The sequence below is a fragment of the Typopeltis vanoorti genome, chromosome 7, assembly GCF_054136105.1.
Source record: "Typopeltis vanoorti isolate ZY-2024b chromosome 7, IOZ_Tvanoo_1.0, whole genome shotgun sequence".
Classification (NCBI taxonomy): Eukaryota; Metazoa; Arthropoda; class Arachnida; order Uropygi; family Thelyphonidae; genus Typopeltis; species Typopeltis vanoorti.
In genome coordinates this window covers 142,107,188-142,130,353 of record NC_143555.1, presented here as the reverse complement: position 1 = coordinate 142,130,353, position 23,166 = coordinate 142,107,188, and positions in this window count along the sequence as shown.

The following is a 23,166-nucleotide window of genomic DNA, read 5'->3' as shown; positions in this document are numbered from 1 at the left end:
GGGTTTTTCCGGACATCCAAACCATATTAAAAAATTTCAGAAGTCTTTCATTAAATTTTTCACCTGCATTTTTGTATAGTTCTATATTTATATTGTCTTCTCCTGGTGTTTTCCTATTTTTCATCTTCTTTATTATATTTTTCAGTTCTAACATTGTGATATTTTTTTTTCTTTTGGTTTCCCCATGGATTCTATTCATGTTAAAAAAATTTTCTATTATTTTGATATTTTCCATTATGATATTTTCTATTAGGTCATTCTTTGTCTTATAAAATTTTATTTCATTGTTCTCATCTGTCCAGAGATTTTGGAAATAGGTCACCCATTTTTCTAAATCTATTGTTTGTATTTTTATCTTTTCTTTTATTTCTTTATTCATGTATTTTATTACTTTATAGGTTTGAGGTTGTGGCTTAAATAAATCCTTTTCTAGTTCTGTTACGAAACTGTTCCATCTTTGTGTATGTTTTTTCCTTACTTCTAGTTTTGCAATTGCATTATTTCTTTTATACTTAACTTCTGCTTCTATTGTTTTGAAATTTAGCCATTTCTGGTAACTGTCCTTTTTGGTTTTTATTATATTTTCTATTTCTTTGTTCCAGTCTCGTAGTCCTCTTTTTCTAATCCATTTGTGCTTTATTCCTAAGGGTTCTGTTGCTGCTTTTGTGAGAATTTGTTTCCGATTTTCCCATTCATCTTCTATGTCACTTGATTCGTGTGTGGTTTCTGTTTTTAAGTTTGTACATTTTTGATATTGTTGTCTAACATGGGGATCCTGTAATGAAGAAATTTTGTAGCTTGGCCGGTAAGAATTTTCAATTGTATGTGTTTTTAGCCACTTTGGTTTAAAACGAATTTTTGCTGATACCATATAACGATCAGAGTTTAATTCAAAGCCTCGATATGCTCTTACGTCTAAAATTAACTGCGCTAATTTAAAATTTGTGATAACGTAGTCAATTACTGATTTGTATCCTCGGGTTATTGTTTATATGTTTAATATGTTTATATGTTCAAAATATTTTCTATAAAATTTTTTGAACATATAAAATAATTAATATTTTGAACATACAAAAATATTATAATGTGCATTATTCATTAAGTATTTACTTAATGATAATTAAGTATTTACTTAATGAATAAGGCACATTATAATATTATTTTTTTAATTATCATAGGAAAACTTTGCACACATAATATAACCGACCGTTAGAGGGCACTAAGAACGTGCCACAGTCATGACGTACAATGTTTACTATAACGAGTTTTATTAGTTATGAAACTGACAACTCGCCAAAACATTTAAAAACCGATTTTCTTTTCTTTGATTGGTCCTTTACGAAGATAGTGTTGGCCTTGATGGGTGTGGAAAGAATAAAATAATAATAAAAAAAGTGCGGATAAGCCATGGTATTGTCGCATTTTGCGATTCCGTGACGCCAAACGCCTAGGTCGAGCATAGAGATGGGTGAATGATTGATGGTCTACGATACATGGTAATTTTCTATGTCGGATGCTACTTTGAATCCACGAGCGCTGTTCTGGGTATGGATAATTGAATTCCCTGATTAGCTTGGCAAACATGGCGGTGTCGAAGCCTCGAGATTAAAAGATTTTATTCACCCTATTTTGAAACGTGGTTATTATTTAGTAAAGAATTACAACGTTGTATTTCTTACATGTCGGTGGGAGATGGGGTAGTTGGCACGAATCAGGTGTTTAAGCGTCATACATTATGCTAAAGATTGCAAAAAAATTAATTATGCCGAAATTTTTATGTAGCATTTTTTATATGTAAAACTAAGATAATGTCTACGATGTCTTAAATTTTTTTTTTTTTTTTTTTTTAATGGCTAAAGTAGTTTCAGCAAAGCATGTGGCTCCTCCCTCTTACTTTTTTTTATCACATTTAATCGTTTAAGAATAGCGGTAATCAATTAACCGATATCTTCATTCAAAAAAGAGCATCCTGAAACTACTAGGTGGTAAAACGAACTATAGTTTAAAAAAAATGGCAGAAAAAAAAAATCAAAGCTGTTAAAAAAAAAGATTTCGCGAATAATATTAAAGACTATTCTCATCAGCTCATTTGCAACAAATGCATCACAATAAGCTACTAGAGGGCAACACGAAATATTAATTTTTTTCATTAATGTTAGCTCGTTTAAAAAAAAAATTAACACTGAACTGCAACGGTTAGGAATTATAATAGCAAAATTATAAGGTATAACAGTCTGTTCTACATGAACTATGCTACCCATGCATACGATACTAATACCATTGCCTTCTTAGATTCCGTAAGCAATATCCCAGTGTTTGTATACTATATACCAGTCATTTATATTCGTATATATATATATGTGGAAAGTTTTTTAACTTGTATATACTATATTAAAGATACCAAGCAATTTTATAAGCTAAGTTTTAATCCTTTTTCCCAAGTAAGCAAACAGACAAGTCAAGTTTGCGGCTGCACGTAGTGCAACACTAGGCAACTCGTTGTAAAGGTGAGGTAAGCTCCGATCACTTTCCTTAGTATTTCCCCCCTGATACAAAGCACATCTCTTTTGCATTGGGGGGGGGATACTAAGGAAAGTGATCGGAGCTTACTCCACCTTTACCACGCGTTGCCTCAGACTTGAACTACGTTCAGTCGCAAACTTGACTTACTTGGGAAAAAGGATTATATATATATATATATACTTCGTAGTAAATTTTAGGAAAGTTTGGAGTGCTGAAGATGTTAATTGTTATCTTTAGGAAGACATGTGCTGCCATCTACTGAATTCGTTGGGAACTATCAGACTTGTATGACAGTTTGTCGGCAGGATGGCCAAAGACAGATCGTAATGAATTATTTTTTCAATAAACGCAAAAAAGGCTACAAAAAAGAAGTGCGTGATATTGGAATGCATCAATTGTACTCTAATAAAGCATACAGACACCTTCTAAATAATCAATATTTATGAGACAATAAAAGGCTTTAATCTTCAAAACTTATTTCATGTTTTAGTGTTAATCACAGAAATGTACTATCCTTCTATATTTTAAAAGAAATCCCTATAACGCATCGTCTCTATTATCGACATTTTACGAGAGTGTTCTGAAAGTTATCGATCTCCACCATAGATGGCAACACTATCGGCAAGATTTCTTTTTTCTAAGTTGGTACATCTGTCATAAGCATCCATGTGAAATTGCAAGTCATTCTATCAAGCAGGTTTTTTTTTTTTTATACAGCTATCTGAAGCAAAAGTGTTATCTGTATCGCATGAAATGGATAAAATTGAGTATCGTGCGGTTCTAAAATTCTTTGTGAAAGAAGGTTTAAAGCCAAAAGAAATTCATTCGAAGTTCATAAAAGTTTATGGGCACTCTTCTCCTTCATTTTCGACAATTAAGAAATGGGCTGCCAAGTTTAAACGTGCCCGTACCAGCCTTGAAGATCCACGGGAAGGACGTCCAAAAAGTGTAATAACAACCCAAGAAATCATTGATCAAGTGCACGATATGGTATTGGATGACTGGCGAGTCAAAGTGCGTGAAATTGCTGAAACTATAGGCATTTCAAAAGAATCTGTAGGATATATGTTTTGCATGAAGAATTGCAAATGAAAAAGCTTTGCGCAAGATGGGTGCCGCGCTTGCTCACAGCAGATCAAAAATGTACTCGCATTGAAATCTCTGAACAGTGCTTGAAGCGTTTTAACAAGATTAAAACTGATTTTGTGCGTCGCTTTTTTACTGCAGATGAGATTTGGATTCACCATTACACACCAGAATCCAAACAGTGGATAGAAGCTGGTTGTTCGTCGCCAAAGAAGAACAAAGTCGATTCCATCAGCAGGAAAGGTCATGGCATCGGTGTTTTGGGATGCTAAAGGCATTTTGTTTATTAATTATCTTGAAAAAGGTAAACCAATAACCGGTGAATATTATTCCGATCTTTTAACCAGACTAGACAAAAAAAATTCGTGAGAAAAGTCCCAGTTTGCAGAAAAAAAATCATCTTTCATCAGGACAATGCACCTGCCCACAAAGGTGTTTTGTCAATGGGAAAATCAAGGGATTGCACTATGAATTGTTGGAACATCCACCCTGTTCCCCAGATGTGGCTCCCTCTGACTTCTATCTCTTCCCAAAACTAAAACTCTTCCTCGCTGGTCAGCGTTTTTCAAGAGGTGATTGCAACTGTAGAGGGGTATTTTGCAGATCTTACTGAGAATCACTACAGGGACGGGATAATGGCGCTGAAGCGTCGCTGGAATGAATGTATTAGACTTAAGGGAGATTATGTAAAAATAAAAATAATTTTGAAATTATAAATTCGTTTTTTCATTGTTAGGCCGAGAACTTTTCAGACCACTCTCGCACGACACTGATGTGTTATAGGCCTTGCAACTTTTCGTGTATAAATCTGATTTAAAGAAAAGTATTAACGGGTCGCGAGTACCGATCCTTCTCTCTCCTTTCAATATACAAGAGATTGCCTTGCTGACACCAGAACGTGCAAAATAAAGAACGAATCTAAGAAATTTATTCGCTTTTGTTCTTTCCCAATTATTTGATCTGAGCTAGACATCTTTTCTGAGCAGGTTCCCGTCCTTTGGTCTTTTCTCATCCTTTGTAACTGGGTGGCCAGTTTCCTCTCCTGCCGCTTGAAATTTATCATGATGGATGACTTTATTTTTTTCGCACCTTTCTCCTGTCGGTGCCCAAGGGCTCTGTTCTTTTCTCGGCCTTTTTCTTTCATGTATCAATAATATATTTTGATTTGCTTGAGATTCTCGTACATTTGAAAAACTTGCCATCTCCCAAGAACCCCCTTTTGCCTTGTAACTCCTTAAACACGAATTTCTATAATATTTCTGAGTCAAGGACGACTCGGTCAACTTAAATGCAATGTCGGTCTTCTCTGTCAAAATAATAATGATATTAATAATAACTCACATCCCCTACTATTGATAAAACGCAAATCCTCAGACTATAAAAAACAAACCAATAAAAACTCAACGTCTCTTTAGTATCAGACATTACTTCTCTACCGTTCAACTGCTAATTCTGCTGTATTCCTATTTTGAAATGTTGAGCCCACAGTAGATGCTGGAGCGCCAAAAATTTCTGTACAAGTCCTTGGTTCTATCCAGAAGAAAATACTTTTAGTAACTAGCCATCTATCGCTTACGAACTCACTCACTACGTCTTGGTCACCCAAGCAATTTTTTCTGCTCATTTTTGTGCGTTTCCATAGGTAATGCTCTATGGATGGTGTTCAGTTGAATGGGCATCCATAATTCCTCCACGTTTTTCAGCTCTTTGAAAGACAACCTACTCCTTTAGTTTTCATCCATGCCATTACAATTTCTATTCCTGCCAATCATTCATTGATGGTATCCTAGTCTACTAGAATGGATATGAACGAATTACTTCTAGTCTTTTTTTTTTTGACACAGATGGATTGAGTGGTTAGACAAATCGAGACTCAACCGATCAAATAAAGACGTTTTCAAGTCACTTTAGGCCTTCCATTAAGTAGGATGGTCGTTTCGTGCCTAGCTATGTAAATCATCTGCTACGAAATGTTACGATACTCTTTACCACCATACAAAAAAGAAACACGCTGATTTGGAACAAACAACTGGATGTATGTTTCCATGCCAACAGCAACATGACGTTCTGCTTTTAAGTGAGATGCGCGACTACTCAAAAGAGTTGGGAATTAGAATCCAATGTTATGACGTCCGCGCGGTTGGCCCCCGAAGGCTTTGCGCTTCGCAACTATATGCCTGGGGAAGGAGTATCCTAGGTTCGATTCCTGTCAACGACGTGAGCAACTAAAGGATCTTCCTCAGCCATAGCCGAGTTAGCCGGTCTTGGGCATGGACAGCAGGGTTTTTTCCGACAGTTTATCTGGGGTTTTTCATCCCGCAAGCAGGCAAACCGGTCCGAGGACACACACGGATTACAGTGTCAGGAATACTAACTCCTAAGGTAATATAAAAAGAGGAAGATCAAGGAAACAATGAAATCGTCGTGTGCGCACTGCCCTCTATCGATGGAATCTAACTACAGATGAACTAATTAACTTTAGCTTAGGGATAAAGCCTAGCGAGAAATGATTGGCAATTTTTTAGGTTAATTAACAACTTTATTCCTCCTTATTGCCTATCGCATTATTTATTTATTACACACACCTTTATTTATTATTTATTTATCACCCACACTCACTGCCGCATTTATTATTATTATTGTTATTCTTTTAACTTGTTTGTTACTTCTATGAACATAAACGGGGTATTTTTCTCCAAAGAAACACACACACACACACACACACACACACACACACACACACACACACACACACACACACACACACACACACACACACACACACACACACACACACACACACACACACACACACACACACACACACGCTGGCTGGGAAAAGGAAAAATATATTTTCTTTGACCTCGCCTAGCACGTTACAGTACTCCGTCTGTAGTAAGGGTGAAAGACCAGGAATCCTATAGATTACCATGAAGAAGCCTTTCTTCGAAATAAATACGTTTATATACGTATTTATATATACGTATATAACTAATATACGTTAATATATATTATATATTAATATAGATATAGACGTTATATCTATATTAATATATAATATTAAATATAGATATAAAGACGTTAGCGGATTTCTAGCGGATAAAATAAAAATAAATAAATGAAAATAATAATAAAATAAATTAATAAACAGCTTGAGTAAAATGAGTGTCATGTGCTCCGTCTGGGAAATGAAAACAAGTTAGAAGTTTAATTTTTATTTTAATTTGTTTGACTGATAAGGATTTTGTCGTGCATGCCTTCTCAGATGATCTCGTTCCTAACTGGCTGTCATTAGGAACACAGTTAGGCTTCTTAGGAAAGCAATGTAGGTTATTTTCCCACTGATTAAGCACTCGGACCAGTCAGCTCTACTGTTTCCGAATTGGCGGTCTTATTCAGACGGGCATCCACAATAAATCCTTTATCGAACTCCTAAGGATCCTTTGTTTTTCTTATTGTGTTCAACGCTATTGGCGATTACTAACCAGCAACAATCTTAAATAGTTGCCTAGAACACGTGACCCAGTATTTTGCATACGCTGCGTAAGTGACGTTGACGTACATCTGCATAAAGGTTTTTAATTCACTGGCCGGTATGTTTGTATAAGCATTTATATTCATTTAGTGATTTTTATAAAATAAATAAACACACAAACAGCTAAGCTTAATACACAATGGACATGGGATCACTAGTTCTATTCGCGCATTAACCATGATTTAAGAAAGCAAAATTATATTTGACTGTGATAAACCATTGAGCCAAATACTCGAGATGAGATGTTATATTTAGCTAAAAAAATATGATAATTAGAGTCCTATCCAACAGATGGCGCAGAAATTGATCAGCGTTTCATATACGCTATTCAGTTAGTTATTATTGCAATTTCGTAATTTTAATGTTGTACCAAGCAAATGTATTCTACAGGAGTTCTCTGGGTTCTCGTGTTTTTATTTATTTATTTATTTTTTTATATTGATACTGATGTAGAATATTACATTTAATTCTATATTTTAATTTTCGAAAACCGAAATTTTGAATCTCAAAGCTAGTTTGGCCTCTAACTCCCTCATTTCCACATCAAGGCAATGCTTTGATGTGGGAATGAGGGAGTTATAGATGTATATAAATCTTCTTCTTCTACGTATTAAGTCTACTGGCCTGTTACAGAGCTGACTTCAGCTTTTCTAAGTCGTACCCATCCCGAGGATAAGGTGACTAGCCCTATGCCTCCCGGTCAGTGGTGTAGCTAGAGCTTTTGCCGCCCGGGTCGGTCCCTGAGTTTGCCGTCCCTCTCAATACACACAAAAAATACTACAAAAAGTCAAAAACGACGTATAGGGAAATAAATGAAAACACTATGTTTATTTTTGAAGAAAAACTTTAATTTCAACATTCTAAAATGTTATTTTTCTTGCTTTTCTATTAGCAAAATCATCGTTAACATTGGCGAAGTCTATTTCATAGTAATGTACGTAATTCTTAATCAACTTTATTTAGAAAAACTCATCTCACAACTAGCAACACTTACAACAGTTGTGAGGAAAATTCGCAGTAGTGTTACAATCTTTGGAAATGAGTTCTCGAGATGTATTTTAGAATTAACTGCAAAAGTTCAAAAAGGTTCAAAGTGCCGCCAGAGGCGGATCGCTCCCTCTGCTCCCGTCTAGCTATGCCTCTGCTCCCAGTATATCCTGTAGCTCGTGTGTGTTCATGGGACCAGTTTGCGTGCTTGTGGGAGGAAAAACCCGAAATAAATTGGGGAGAAAAACCCTGCCGTTCACGCCCAAGACTGACTAACTTCGCTATGTCTGAGACAGATCCTTCAGCTCTTCACGTCAGCGACTCGAATCGAACCCAGGACATTCCTTTCCCAGACATATTGTTGCGAAGCACATAACCACTAACCGCGCAGACAGATATATAAATAATGACACACACACACACACACACACACACACACACACACACACACACACACACACACACACACACACACACACACACACTCTCTCTCTCTCTCTCTCTCTCTCTCTCTCCCCCGACTGATTCATATTCTATAACATTCTGCGAGGGATTTACAGAAGGGTATACAAATCGCTAGATATGAAAACGAAAAAAAAAAAAAAATTCCGGGAGTGAAGAATTAATTCAGATTTTAAATAACAAAGACAGTGAGAGGAGAAGGGGATCTGGCTTAAGAAAATATTCTAGCGTTTTACCGTTAAAAACTGAGTCTACAAGGACCGATGCTCTTTGGTTAGAAATAGACTGGTTCAAATCCCTTTTAGCAGGCGTAGAACCTTTTTTTTTTTGCCTATTCCACTGAAGATGAGTAAATCTCATGCGGGGGGGGGGGTGAAAGTTTCCCTTCCTCGGAAAATCATCCGACCCTCTCCAAATAAAACAAGTCAATCAGTCAGAAGAACACGCGTAATTAACACACAACAATACCATAGAAATCCAAAAACCATTACTTACCTTAGCTTAATGGTCCCAAACATTTACGGCTGTTAGGGTAAAAAACATTGGGTAGATTTAGCAGTTTTTACGCATCTGGTCAGGTCAGAAAGGACACCCATCAGTTAAATTTAGTGCAAACAACTCTTGGCTTTAGCTGCAGGCGGTTGGAGGAATGCGACTCGATTAAGATCCTCACACCGTGTTTAACCTCTGTGTTGAAGGAGGAATCTATCCACGAAGAGGCTCCGATTCCCGGCCACTTCTTACACACACACACACACACACACACACACAATGAGGGTAGGGTAGAGTTCCTAATTGGTCGCTGTTTAATTTCTTGGGTTCCATAAGGCTCTGTAGAAGCTATTTTAATGGGGAGGCAGTCGTACGCGTAGAAATCTGCCTCGCTCATGAGTATCACCTTTTTCCAGGTCAATTATCAATTACCTGGAATAATTAAGGGATGACATACAACTTCTCCAGGAAGGAAGTGGACAAGAAAATGCACGTTTTTTGCCGATTACATGACCGAGAGTTGGAAGCAATGACGGAACCCGCCAGTGGGGCTCATTAATCATTCTGATTAATTGGTTCTTATCATCCCGCGTTCTCGGCTTCCTTCGGAGTGATTGACTGAAGGCCAGCTATTCAATCAAGCTACGACATGACCGCCATGGAGGACTTCGTATTTGGAATCTTGAATGCACCTGCTTCGTTGCTTTTTTTTTTTTTTCCGGGGGGGGGGGGGGAGACTGCCGACACAACAGGCGAAACACCGGCGGATTCTACTTTTAAGTTAAACCTTTACGAAGACTACAACACCTACAGGTTGGAGCAGACAGACTGTAATTATTTTCCTTTCCGTAGCCCTTCTAGTCCTAACTGTAGTTGTTTTTTTTTTTTTGTTTTTTTTTTTTAATCATCTCATCTTACATTCTGTGCATATATACACGAATTGTAGTAACCCTTTATCTTTTCATATATTTTTCACCGCGCGACTTAAAAAATCAAATTTTATCTTCGTTAAATTGGCGTCTGCCCGTATAGCGCGTGTGTAGTTCTAAGTAGCGAATTCATATTAGGGGGAAACACCCTTTAAAAGCGCGCATACGTCAATTATTTACCGCATAAAGGGTTACTACAATTTTTATAGTAATAGCCACATAGAGGGTTTTTGCGACATCTAGCAGAAGGATTGGACTTGGCAAGAAAATTAAGAATTATTTTACGGATAATGATCCCTCAATGGAGCTTTCCGGAAAATTCACGAGACAATTGAATATTTGTTTAGCTCCGTATTATGAACTTTATAAAAAATTGCAGCATAATGGTAAGCAAGGTCTTATTACTGACTTCTTGATAAATAAACCAGCCGAAGTATGGAATGAGAATTATACAAATGACGTGCAAAAGATTTAAAAACAAATCGATTTCGGAACATAACCCTCCTTTTTCTATGTGATCTGAGTCTCGCATAGCGCGATTTATATAACGCGGCATTTCTATGGAACCTAACATCCGACGAGGGTTCCCTGTATTCTGTGTTTATGTCCTGATTTAGTTCAGTTGGTTTGTTCATGTCACAAATGCACTGTAAAGAGTCGTTCTATGCCAGCGAAATTCATAATTGCTAATTTATGTGTTATTACGCAGATATCTTCTAGCTTAGATAAAATTCATAGCCCTCCTTATTGTGGCTTGAAAAAAAAGTTTCTAAGTTCATTGTATACGACCAGCTGCGGCTCGTGCATAGGCACTGAGGAACTGCTGCACCCCCAATTTTTCTCGATATATAAATATATTTATTAATTTGTTTATATTTGCTTGTAATATTTCATTTTATCTTCAACAATCCTATGCAATTCTCTTATTTTGTATAAAAAATAATAAAAATCCATCTTGTAGCACTTAGGAGGGCGAAGAACGCTAGCAGCACTGTGTTTACCACAGTGCCATATTGGTACGCGCGCAAGCATATGCACGTCATAGTGAGATGCGAGCTATCAGTGTAATGTGGCACTGTCCGTCGCGCAGTTCCACTGTTGTTTGTATGGAGTTTGCGCCAGTAGTAGAGTGTTCGTAGTGCTTATCGTGTTTACTCCGTCTCTTTAAATATTTGGACGTTACAAATAAAGACATAACATTTGTTATAGTAATTTTGAATTATACCACACAGTGTAATTTTATCGATAATAAACAATATTTTTTCATGTTTAATTTTTTTTTTTAATTTTTACCATAATTTTGATATTTTATCCAAACACGTATACACTGTACTTACAGTTTGTATATATATTTCGAAAGTTGCAGCGCCCCCACGATTTTAAGCCAGGAGCCACCACTATATACGACACACGGGAATAAGAAGAACCAACAGTTATTCAGTTAAAGTACAAGTGATCCAATAATAGTATCATCAGACAATGCCGGTTAGCTTGAAAAACAACAACAACGACAACAAACAAACAAACAAACAAAAAAACTGCGGAAAAAGCGCGCATTGGGCCTCTGTATCAAGGGCTCCTTATTTAAACAGATATTAATATTCCATTTATTCGCAGATCATCATCATCATCATCATCACGAACCATAGGCTCAGGGGCTCGTAGGTGTCTGATGCCATGTTGACTATATTGTCCCTGACGTCTGTTCATTGCAGCATCACTTGAAGAATTCCCCCCCCCCCCACCAGTCTTTAATATCGTCGCCCCACTCACGACGAAGAAGTCCTCTGACATTTGTTCCGCTCATTAGGCCAAACACCAATGACTTTGTTACTTGGCATTCTACAAATATCTCCAAAGAGTTAGTTTTCTTAGTATGACTTTTTGAAAATCGTCTCTTTTAGTTGTATCCTTCTGTACACTTCTTCATTTCTTATCTTTTGAGCCCATCCAATTCGTAGAATTTTTCGAAAGCACTTTCTTTCAAAAGCCAGTATGCTTCTCTCCGATTGCTTTGTCGTTATCCAAGTTAAGCAACCATATAACATCCTGCTAAAGATGGCTTAGTTTGGTTTTTAAGCTTTTCTACTCTTCCAAATTTTGTCCATGGATTTTAGCGCTGTTAAAGCCTTCGCAGTCCTAATTTTAATTTCTTTTTTATAATTTAGATCACGTGTCTTACAACTTCCAAGATAGGTAAACTGTTTCGCATTCTCAAGTTCCTTTCCGTGTACAATAATCTTTATCTTCAACCTCCCTTTCACCAAAACCCAATATTTTTGTCTTTTCTATGTTCATCCTCAATCCGCGTCTTCTATATTCTCTATTTAGATTATGAATCATTTGCTCAGGTTTCATTTCGTCTGCTTCAAGTAAAACAATATGTCGTCTGAAAAGCGCTGGTGGTTGAATCTTATTCCACCAATGGAGATTCTGTCCATCAATCTTTCCAGATATGAGATGAAGCTACCTGGTGAGATTGTATCTCCCTGTCTTGTAATGCATTATTATTTGCAGATACAAAGTATTTAATACATATTTATTTACTTAAAGTTCAAAACTTTTTTTTTTTTTACAAAATCTTTGTGTTGTGTTTTAATTTTTTTTTATTAAATTTTATTTTAAATTTTACACAGTAGATACTTTTAGCAAAACATAAGTGTAACTTTTGGATAGTCTATTTGTTGAGTGGTTAACATACACACAGGTTCGAAACCGATCGTGGGAATGCATGTATGTGATTGTCCTTAGTTTGGAGATGAATTTTATAGTTTTGTGGGAGCCCACTTCCCTACTCATTGGAGTCCTTAAGCAGCTTGAAGAAATTTCTCAGTTTATTATACAGTACACACACTAAAAACTAAACTTTGAGTGGTTTTTTTTTTCTATGTATTCGATTTTTCTCCTTTTAAATTTTATTTATATATTTCTCATAAACAAAATACATAGGGTAGCATAAGAATTAGACTTTATGAAATAATAATAATAACAATAATAATAATAATAATTCTTTTAGTAAGATTAATGAGATATTGTCCGCGCGGTTAGCCTAGTGGCTGTGCGCTTCGCAACCATATGCCTGGGGAAGGAGTGTCCTAGGTTCGATTCCCTTCAGAAACGTGAGGAGCTGAAGGATCTTCCATCAGCTTATTCTGTGAACGGTTTGAGGTCCGATGATTAATAAAACCTCGACACTGCAAGGTAAAAGAGGGTATAAAGAAGATGAGATGAGGTGAGGTTAATAAGAAATAATTTGAGGGGGGGAAATCTGAGTTGTTTGCTGATGATGTAAAACTAGGTAAGCAAAAGTTAACAAAGATGATGTAAGGATGCTGTGGAATGATTCGAATAGACTGACATATTACCCTAAGACCCCATTGAGTCGCAGACTCATCTAGGAAAAATACTTTCCGTGCCAGGAATCGAATCCGGGAGAAAGCCACATATCCTAACCACACAGCTCTCCTGTATTACTGCAACAAATTCAATTAATTGATTAAATCTTAGATTCTTTGTACTCAGGATTTTGTGTATTGCCATTAGGGATTAGGTTATTTCCTGCCGTGTGTAATGGCTCTCCAAAGTACTGTTGAAAGATTCTTCAGAGAAGTTTTTCTAAATTTGAGATGTGACTATTTGCTGTGTTTTTTTGCGTACAGTACCTTAGTATTGGTTCACAAATTCCATGGTAGATGGGTTTTTTTAACTTTGATTGGCATCATATCTTTGGCTTCGAAGAGTTTTTCATCAATAGTGCGTAGTTTGTTATGGTGGTGTTCTATGTGTTTAGTCCATTTAAGGTGTTGTGAATGTATAAATCGAAGTATTTAGCGTGTGTTACGGGTGTGATTTCGGAACAGTGGCAGCTTCCATGGTTTAATACAATGGTATGTGTGACTGTATACTGTTAGTGGTGTAGGGTGCTTAATTCTAGGGTTCTTTATTATTAGCATTTGTAATTTGGTGTTGTTTGCTATAATTGAATTGTGATAGAAGTAGCCGGTTATTTTGTTTAGATCATGTTTTTCTTTGGAGAGTGCAGTATTGAGTACATTTTAGTTAGCAGTATTTCATGGTCAAGTGTATCAAAAGCTGTGGTAAGATCGAGGAGCATGAGAGTAGCAAATTTGTTTTTATCAAGAGCTTTCTTTAGTTGGTTTGTGATATTCTCTAATAAAATGGTTGTGGTCTTCGTTTTCTGGAAACAAACCTGCTTTTGTGAGATGATGCTAGATTTCTGTAAGTAGTTTTGTAGTCTTGTATGTATTACATTTTCAAGAAGTTTGGAGATGACAAGCAAGTTAGCTATTATAAATAATAATAATAATAATAATAATCCATCTTGAATTCATGTGCAATGAAAACAAGATTTTGAACTTCTTTTGAAACAAGATTTTGAGCGACATGAATTTTTATTTATCCGTTATAACTGAGCCTGTAATTCATGCAGGAAAAACAGGTAAGTTTCGAAGCTGCTGTGTCAAACACTGTTGACTCTGTTAACTCAATACCATGGTCAAAATCTTTTCCGAGTCAATATCGCAGTGTTTACATAACCGAACCCAATTGGCATAACTGCCTACGTAGTTGAACTACTTCGCCTACTTGCATTTACACGAGATTCTTCAGGAGGTTTTTTATAATTTTAGAGCATGCTCAGTTGAAATATTTTATTGTGTCGAAGAAGAATACTCCAATCACATCCGAAGCCAGGAAAAAAATAGAAGAATACAGAAGAATACTCCAATCACACATTCAACTGATGCAATCTTGTCCCCTGATAGCTAGTGAAATTTCACTTTTCCAAATTTGACAAATGTAAACACGAAATTTGCAGAGCGGTCAACATACATCGTCAGTCTAACACAGTGTTTCTCAAAGTGTACCCCCGGGGATAGGCGAAAGGTCGTTAGGGGATACGTGGCAATTTTCGGCTATGCATAATTCAAGGAGTGATTATATTTTTCAACAAACAGTGCAATTAGAGACAACCAGGATAAAACGGCACTAACTAATGAATCACATCCCCTCACCAACAGAAACAACTGTATAGACCAAGCAAAACCATATGTTGCTGGTGGAACATATGGTTTTGCTTGCCACCACCCCGTCGTGAACGTGTTAAAACTATGAAATATATAGTGAATGTGTTGCAGATATTATGGAATTCGGTTGAAGGGAATTAGCATTTCAACTCAACCGTTGAAATGCAATTTGTCTTTGGTTCGCGCGATCTTTTGTTAATACCGCACCAATCATATGCACTTCTTCATAGCTGCTCTACTTATCTCAGGTCTTGCAAATTACTGGTAATTTTTGCTTGAAATAATGGGAAAGAAGATGACGCTATTTGAGTAGATGACTTTGACGATGCACACAAAGAAACCTCTCGATGCCAAAAGTAGTGATAGCGAGTAGGAGATTCTTGGGAAGTCGCACCATTTTCAGTTTTTTTTCTGAAAACTTTAGTTTCCGCACATATCTCGCAACACGATTATTTAGCTTTAATTTTAGGGAAAAAGTTAGTTATATTCGAGTAAATACGGTAATTTTTTTTTTTTTTTTTTTAGCTTTCAAATTCTTACGTATGGATCATTGGTTAAAGATTGGATTTATAAAAACCCCAAAAGAGAGCAAATACAAGTAAGCAACAAGAAAACGTTGATATTGCATCTGGATCAAATGAAATTGATAAGAGCATGTCGTATGACATCTCTAGAAAACCAAAATTTAAAAATAAATCATATTTTTTGTTTGCATGAACATATAAATTCAAATAAAATAGATATTTAATTTTTATTAATATTTTAAATTAATTTAATAATTTTAATTAATTACGTTTTTAATTAATTAGGGGTACTTGGTAATAATGAAAATTTAAGGAGGGGTACGCAGATATCTCAAGTTTAAGAAACACTGGTCTAACAGAACCCAATTAAATTGGATTATTTTCTTGTAACCTTGCTGCCACCAAATGAGGACAGCCGTAGTCTGTTGTGTACATCTGTAGGGAAATATATAGTAACTCTTGGCATATCGCTTCCAGTCGATCCACATTCATTTTTTCTCACTTGTTCTGGGTTGTGATTCAAATGAAATAGCCTTACACAGTGCACAGTGCGAAAATTTGAAGACATATATTTTATTTTATATTTTATTTTAACGAAGCGAAAATCCTTATAGTCCTTATAAGGACTGGCTTAAAGGGGCGAAGCAAGAATGCTATTCATATTCCCCGTTATCTGTAGAGGACAGTGTAGGGATAAGGTGTTATTGAGCAATTAAAGCTCTGATCATGGCAGGAGGGTAACAGCCTCAGTTAGAACTTCATTGGCTACAGCATTGCCATCCATTACCCTACAAGGGTATTCGATTGAATGAATCAATCACCGACTATGTAAGTAAAGGTGAAATCTCAAAAATACGGACGATCTCTAGGCCACTCCATAGTGGGCGAAAGACCGTCCTTATCTCAGCGTTGGTTCCACTCAGTGACGGGCTCCCCGGCCACTGAGCAGAACCGCTCAAATTCCGAGGAAAATAATTCACCGACAAAGCCCCTCAGCGGGCCGTGCCGGAGAACACCTTCCACGCAGAATCAAAGTGCTCCCTTAAGGCCAAAACCTTAAGAGAGCGAACTGAACAACTCATCGCCCAAGGGGTATCAGCAACAGCCGAACCTCAGTTAAACTCCATTGGTACAGCATTGCATTGTTGCCATTCATTACCTCCAAGGGCATTAATGAATCAATCAACGCATGTTTAAGTAAAGGTGATATCTCAAAAATATCGGACGATCTCTAGGCCACTCATTCGTGGGCGAAAGACCGTCCAAATCTCCGCGTTGGTTCTACTCAGTGAAACTCGACCACCGAGCAGAACCGCTCATTCCGAAGAAAATAATTCACCGGCAAGTACCCCTCAGCGGGCCGTGCGGAGAACACTTTCCCCGGAGACTCAAAGTGCTCCCTTAGGGCAAAACCTAAGAGAGCGAACTCATTAACCCAGGATAACAGCAACAGCCGAACCTCAGTTAAACTTCATTGGTTCAGCATTGCCATCCGTTACCCTATATGGGCATCTCATGTAAAATCAATCACCGACTATGTAAGTAAAGGTGAAATCTCAAAAAATCGTGATCTCTAGGCCACTCCATAGTGGGCAAAAGACCGTCCATATCTCAGCGTTGGTTCCACTCAGTGACCGGTTCCCCGACCACTGAGCAGAACCGCTCATATTCCGAGGAAAATAATTTCCCGGCAAGTACCCCTCAGCAGGCCGTGCCGAGAACACCCTCCCCGGAGAATCAAAGTGCTCCCTTAAGGCAAAAACCTTAAGAGAGCGAACTCAAAAACTCATCACCCAGGATAACAGCAACAGCCGAACCTCAGTTAACTTCCTTGGTACAGCATTGCATTGTTGCCATCCGTTACCCCCAAGGGCATTAATGAATCAATAATAATTTGTGAGTTCAACAAATCTTCATCATCGGCTTGTAGAGTAAGATAGGCTGAGAGTCAGCAGATAGTAGGAGAGGAAATAAAGATAGAGTGCATAGTGGTAGAGTAGGTTAAAGAGGCCTCAGTTAACCTCTTTTAGCTGTTTGCCCCTCAGGGGCGTTTCTAAAACGGTCGTTGATTTTTCACTTTACAAAAAAGGAAAAATCCTAAAAAGGAAACATGTAACAAAACTAACAAAACAAAAACGTACACAGAAAAGCAAAAATTGAAAGTTAAACTTAGAGGTGGAGGAAGGATCTGGCCCGAGTGATGCAGCTCACAAGGAACTGCACCGCCTCGCTGTAAGCCTTCGCCGCTCGGGTTCTCAGGTCCTCCCCCACCTGTGATAGCTGAAACCGGTGAAGCTGTGTACAGAAACTCCACAAGGTGGTTACTGTGTCTTTCTTTTGTTGTGGGCAGTTATTATTCTTTTGGCCACCTCACTTCCCTTGGCCATGTCTAGTTTGCAGAGAGCTATGAAGAACGCCGAAGCTGCCTCCTCGTCTAAACCCTGGGCTACCTCTACTTGCTCAGGGGTGATTTTGCTGATGTCATCAACGAAAGGAGCAGCCTCGAAAGGAGGAGAAGCTTCCTGTGCTGTGTCCTTTCCATTGCTTGGTGGAGTTGCTGGCGTGATTGCACCACCCATCCTCTCAGCAAGGGTTCTGGATGGGCATGTGTCCACTTTGTGGTCAATGACCCCACATTTCAGGCAAGCTGACTCACAGTTTTGTTGGTTGTGGCCTGCTTTGAGGCAGTTTTTACATTTCACTCTAGGACAGTCCGCCCCAAGGTGAGTGAAAGCACCACATCTAAAACATTGTTTTTTTACACCAGGGTAGTTTATCATTACTCTGGCGGATCCAATAATAATGAAGTTGGGAACGGACGTTTTCATCTCGAGGGAGATGTGGACTTCACCCGACTTCCATTTGGGGTTTTCTGCGTCATTTAGGACTTCCACCTTGTGTATAACGCCCCATTTCCCGAATATTTCGCGGTTGATCTTTACATCCGTTTCAATATATTCTAAAGGGAATCTGGGATTCTAAGTAGTTTGGTAATGCTCCCTACCAAAAATGGAACTATTGTTTTTCCATTACATTCGAATCCTGCAAGTAGTTTGTCTCTTGTTTGCTCACTCCTTACTACTACTTGGAAGCGGCCACCACCAAAGGGAGTAAACCCAAAAATCTGCTCAGCGCCGACGCTTTCGATGAGGGCTTTGGCCAAACATTGAGGTCGTAGATCAGCTTCCACTTCGATTCCAAGGGTCCGCGTACGCGTCAAAGCCATGCTAGTGAGGGGGGCCTACGCTATTCCCATCACCGAGTGTGTTGTTCTTGCCCCAGTGTGGGGTTTATTCTGTATTTGCTGCTGTAGTTTATTATCAAGTGCCTCTATGAGACGCTTTGCCGATAATAACTGAGCTAACATATACTATATACTACAATTTGCGCTTAGCTAAACAATTTGCTAATCACTTATGGTGAAAGTTCACAAAAATGAACTACACACTGATCTAAGCCAAAAGGCCGAGAAGCGATCAATCACCGACTATGTAAGTAAAGGTGAAATCTCAAAAATACGGACGATCCCTTGGCCACTCCATAGTGGGCAAAAGACCGTCCTAATCTCAGCGTTGGTTCCACTCAGTGACGGGCTCCCCGACCACCGAGCAGAACCGCTCAAATTCCGAAGAAAATAATTCACCGACAAAGCCCCTCAGCGGGCCGTGCCGGAGAACACTTTCCCCGGAGACTCAAAGTGCTCCCTTAAAGTAAAAACCTTAAGAGAGCGAACTCAAAAACTCGTCGCCCAAGGGGATAACTGCAACAGCCGAACCTCCGTTAAACTTCATTGGTACAGCATTGCATTGTTGCCATCCGTTACCCCCAAGGGCATTAATGAACCAATCACCGACTATGTAAGTAAAGGTGAAATCTCAAAAATACGGACGATCTCTAGGTCACTCCATAGTGGGCGAAAGACCGTCCTAATCTCAGCGTTGGTTCCACTCAGTGACGGACTCCCCGACCACTGAGCAGAACCGCTCATATTCCGAGGAAAATAATTCACCGGCAAGTACCCCTCAGCGGGCCGTGCCGGAGAACACCTACCCCGGAGACTCAAATTGCTCCCTTAGGGCAAAACGTAAGAGAGCGAACTCATTAACCCAGGATAACAGCAACAGCCGAACCTCAGTTAAACTTCATTGGTTCAGTATTGCCATCCGTTACCCTATATGTGGGCATCTCATATATAAAATCAATCACCGCATCTCACGGTCGATTGATTCATCCTATCCACGAAGCTAAAATTATGATTCTGTCAAATTTAGTTTATGTAGTATATGATTTTATTAATAGTGGAAATGCTATTTGACAAGTTGACCATTTTATTTAGCTCTAAACTTTAAGCAATTACCTTTTTCTGGAATGTTTTTAATCTTCCATTTTTTCTTTAAATAATTTTTGCAAAAATTCGTTAGTAATTATTTTATTTAAATTTAAAAAGCTGTCGCATTAATTAATTAATAGTATATAATAGTATTAATAATGACTTTAACAGTATTTATTGAAATTGTTAATAAATAATAAATAAATAAGTGATTGCTTAAGACATTATTTGTAAATAATGTCACGTACTATGACACATGCGAAATTTTCCAAGTTTTTTTTTTTTTTTTTTTTTTAAATTGCTGAAATAAAACCTCGAATTCTTTGGAAAATTCACAACATCAAAATGTAGGCATATTTTCAATCCTGATCTGTATCTTATAGAGATAAAGAGAGCCTATCAATCCACAAGTAATTATCAATTATATAAAAACTATGTATACTTCTATGTATATACTATGACTAAAAATTTCGAATGTAATAAATTTTTACAAACATGAAAAGGATCCAAAACATCAGAACACCATAATCTTATATATATACTAACAGTTGTTATTAGTACTAAGGAATTCCTAACACTGGAGATTGGGCAATGCTGTAGCCAATGAAGTTCTAACTTAGGCTCGGCTATTGCTGTTACTCTCCTGCCATGATCGGAGCTTTAATAGCTCAATAAAACCTTATTCCTACACTGTCCTCTACAGATAACGGGGAAGATGAAAAGCATTCTTGCTTCGCCCCTTTAAGCCAGTCCTTATAAGGACTAACACTGGAATTCCTTAGTACCAGAAAAAGAAAAGTCACACTTTTCTTACATATAAAGATCGCTTCTCGACCTTTTGGCTTAGATCAAGTGTGTAGTATGTAGTATATATAGTTTGTAAACTATAAAGTGTATAGCTTCTGTTCTTAACCGTTAATATCGGTACGAGTCCCATCGGGTTTCACGATATTTAACCGGAAATTTACAGAACTTCCGTAAACCCCGGACTGGGGAAATATCAAACACTTGGTGGTGGGAATCGTTAGGCTCCCCCATCTGATCATGCCCTCTATTCTGCCGCGTGTGCGTACCCTCGGAATTGAGGTTGACGCCACAATACCGGCAAGGGCGATGGCGAAAGCTATCATAGACTGCGTCGGCGCAGAGAACATTTTTGGATTTACCCCTTATGGGGGAGGAAGATACCAGGAAGTGACCAAAAATATGGAGACCAGAGAAAAGCTTCTCAAAGGGTTTGACTGTGGTAAAGTAAAAGTATCTCCCTTCATGGTTGGGAGCATCCTGAGAACCCTTAAGATACCACGATTTCCCCTAGAATATGCAGAGAACAACGATATAATTCACAGCGTATTCTCTAAGTGGGGAGTTGTACGGAAATCCAGGTTCACAATGACGCAGACAATCCTGAGTGGAAGTCAGGGGGGGTAACTATCTCTCTTGAAATGAGGACCGAAGTTCCTAACTTTGTTCTCATAGGATCTTCCCGGGTAATGGTAAATTACCCAGGCGTCAAAAAGCAGTGCTTTAGATGTAGTGCCTTCAATCATCTTGGGGCAGACTGCCCTCGCATAAAATGGAAGAACTGCCTAAAAATTGGCCACAACGAAGAAAAATGTGAGGCAGCTTGTTTGAAATGTGGGGTCACTGACCACAAAGTCGACACCTGCCCATCCAGAACCCTCGCAGAGAGGATGGGTGGTGCTGTCACATCAGCAACAAAACCAAGTAATGAAAAGGTCACAACACAGGAAGAGTTTCCGCCTCTTGAGGCCACTCCTGATCATGCCGCCATGTCTAAGACAACGGAAAGGTCCCGTAAGGGAGGAAAACCTACCAGAATTGCAGAGACCAGCCATCCGATCCCAACAGAAGAGATTGACAATGCAGAAACCATCATGGTAACTCCCACGGAAGAAAGCGGAGCTACCACTACCAATATAGACATCGCCAATTCAGATACAGTAGAAGAAGTTGTAGTAGAGAGGGAGACGAACACCAAAACTTCCAAATGGCCATTAAGTCCGCAGGAAGAAGAGCTGACAAATCTCAAAACAGCAAAAGTATCTGAAACCGAACACCCAGAAGTATCTCATGCAAAAGCAGGGGAGACTCTAAAACATCTCCTTAGAGGTATGCCCAGGGTGGCAGAAAAGTTTAAAGAGGCAATAGATAAAGTAGGAGAACCTGAACTCCTCCTCACAAGGAAATATGGACCCGACATCGTCAGTGCAAAATGGGGTGACCTCTTCGTTGATGACATCAGCAAAATCACCCCTGAGCAAGTAGAGGTAGCCCTGGATATAGACGAGGAGGCAGCTTCGGCGTTCTACATTGCTCTCTGCAAACTAGAGATGGCCAAGGGAAGTGAGGTGGCCAAAAGAATCATAACAGCCCACAACAAAAGAAAGGAACAGTAACCACCTTGTGGATTTCTGTACTCAGCTTCACTGGTTTTTAGCTCCCACAGGTGGGGGAGGACCTGAGAACCCGAGCGGCGAAGGCTTACAGCGAGGCGGTGCAGTTCCTTGTGAGCTGCATCACTCGGGCCAGATCCTTCCTCCACCTCTAAGTTTAACTTTCAATTTTTGCTTTTCTCTGTACTTTTTTTTGTTTGTTTTGTTACATGTTTCGTTTTTAGGATTTTTCCTTTTTGTAAAGTGAAAAATCAACGACCGTTTTAGAAACGCCCCTGGGGGACAAACAGCTAAAACAGGTCAACTGAGGCCTCTTTAACCTACTCTACCACTATGCACTCTATCTTTATTTCCTCTCCTACTATCTGCTGACTCTCAGCCTATCTTACTCTACAGGCCGATGATGTAGATTTGTTGAACTCACAAATTATTTATTTATAAGATCATACTTCACAGGATCATTTCTGTAGTATGGTTAGCGTTCATTTTCGTGAACTTTTCTCATAGGTGATTAGCAAATTGTTTAGATAAGCGCAAATTGTAGTATATGTTAGCTCGGTTATTATCGACAAAGCGTCTCATGGAGGCACTTGATAATCAACTACAGCAGCAGATACAGAATAAACCCCGGACTGGGGCAAGTATAACACACTCGGTGGTGGGAATAGCTTTGCCCCCCCTCACCAGCCATGGCTTTGCCGCGTACGCGGACCCTTGGAATCGAAGTTGAAGCTGACCTACGATCTCGATGTTTGACCAAAGCCCTCATCGAAAGCGTCGGCGCTGATCAGATTTTTGGTTTTATTCCCTTTGGTGGTGGCCGCATCCAAGTAGTA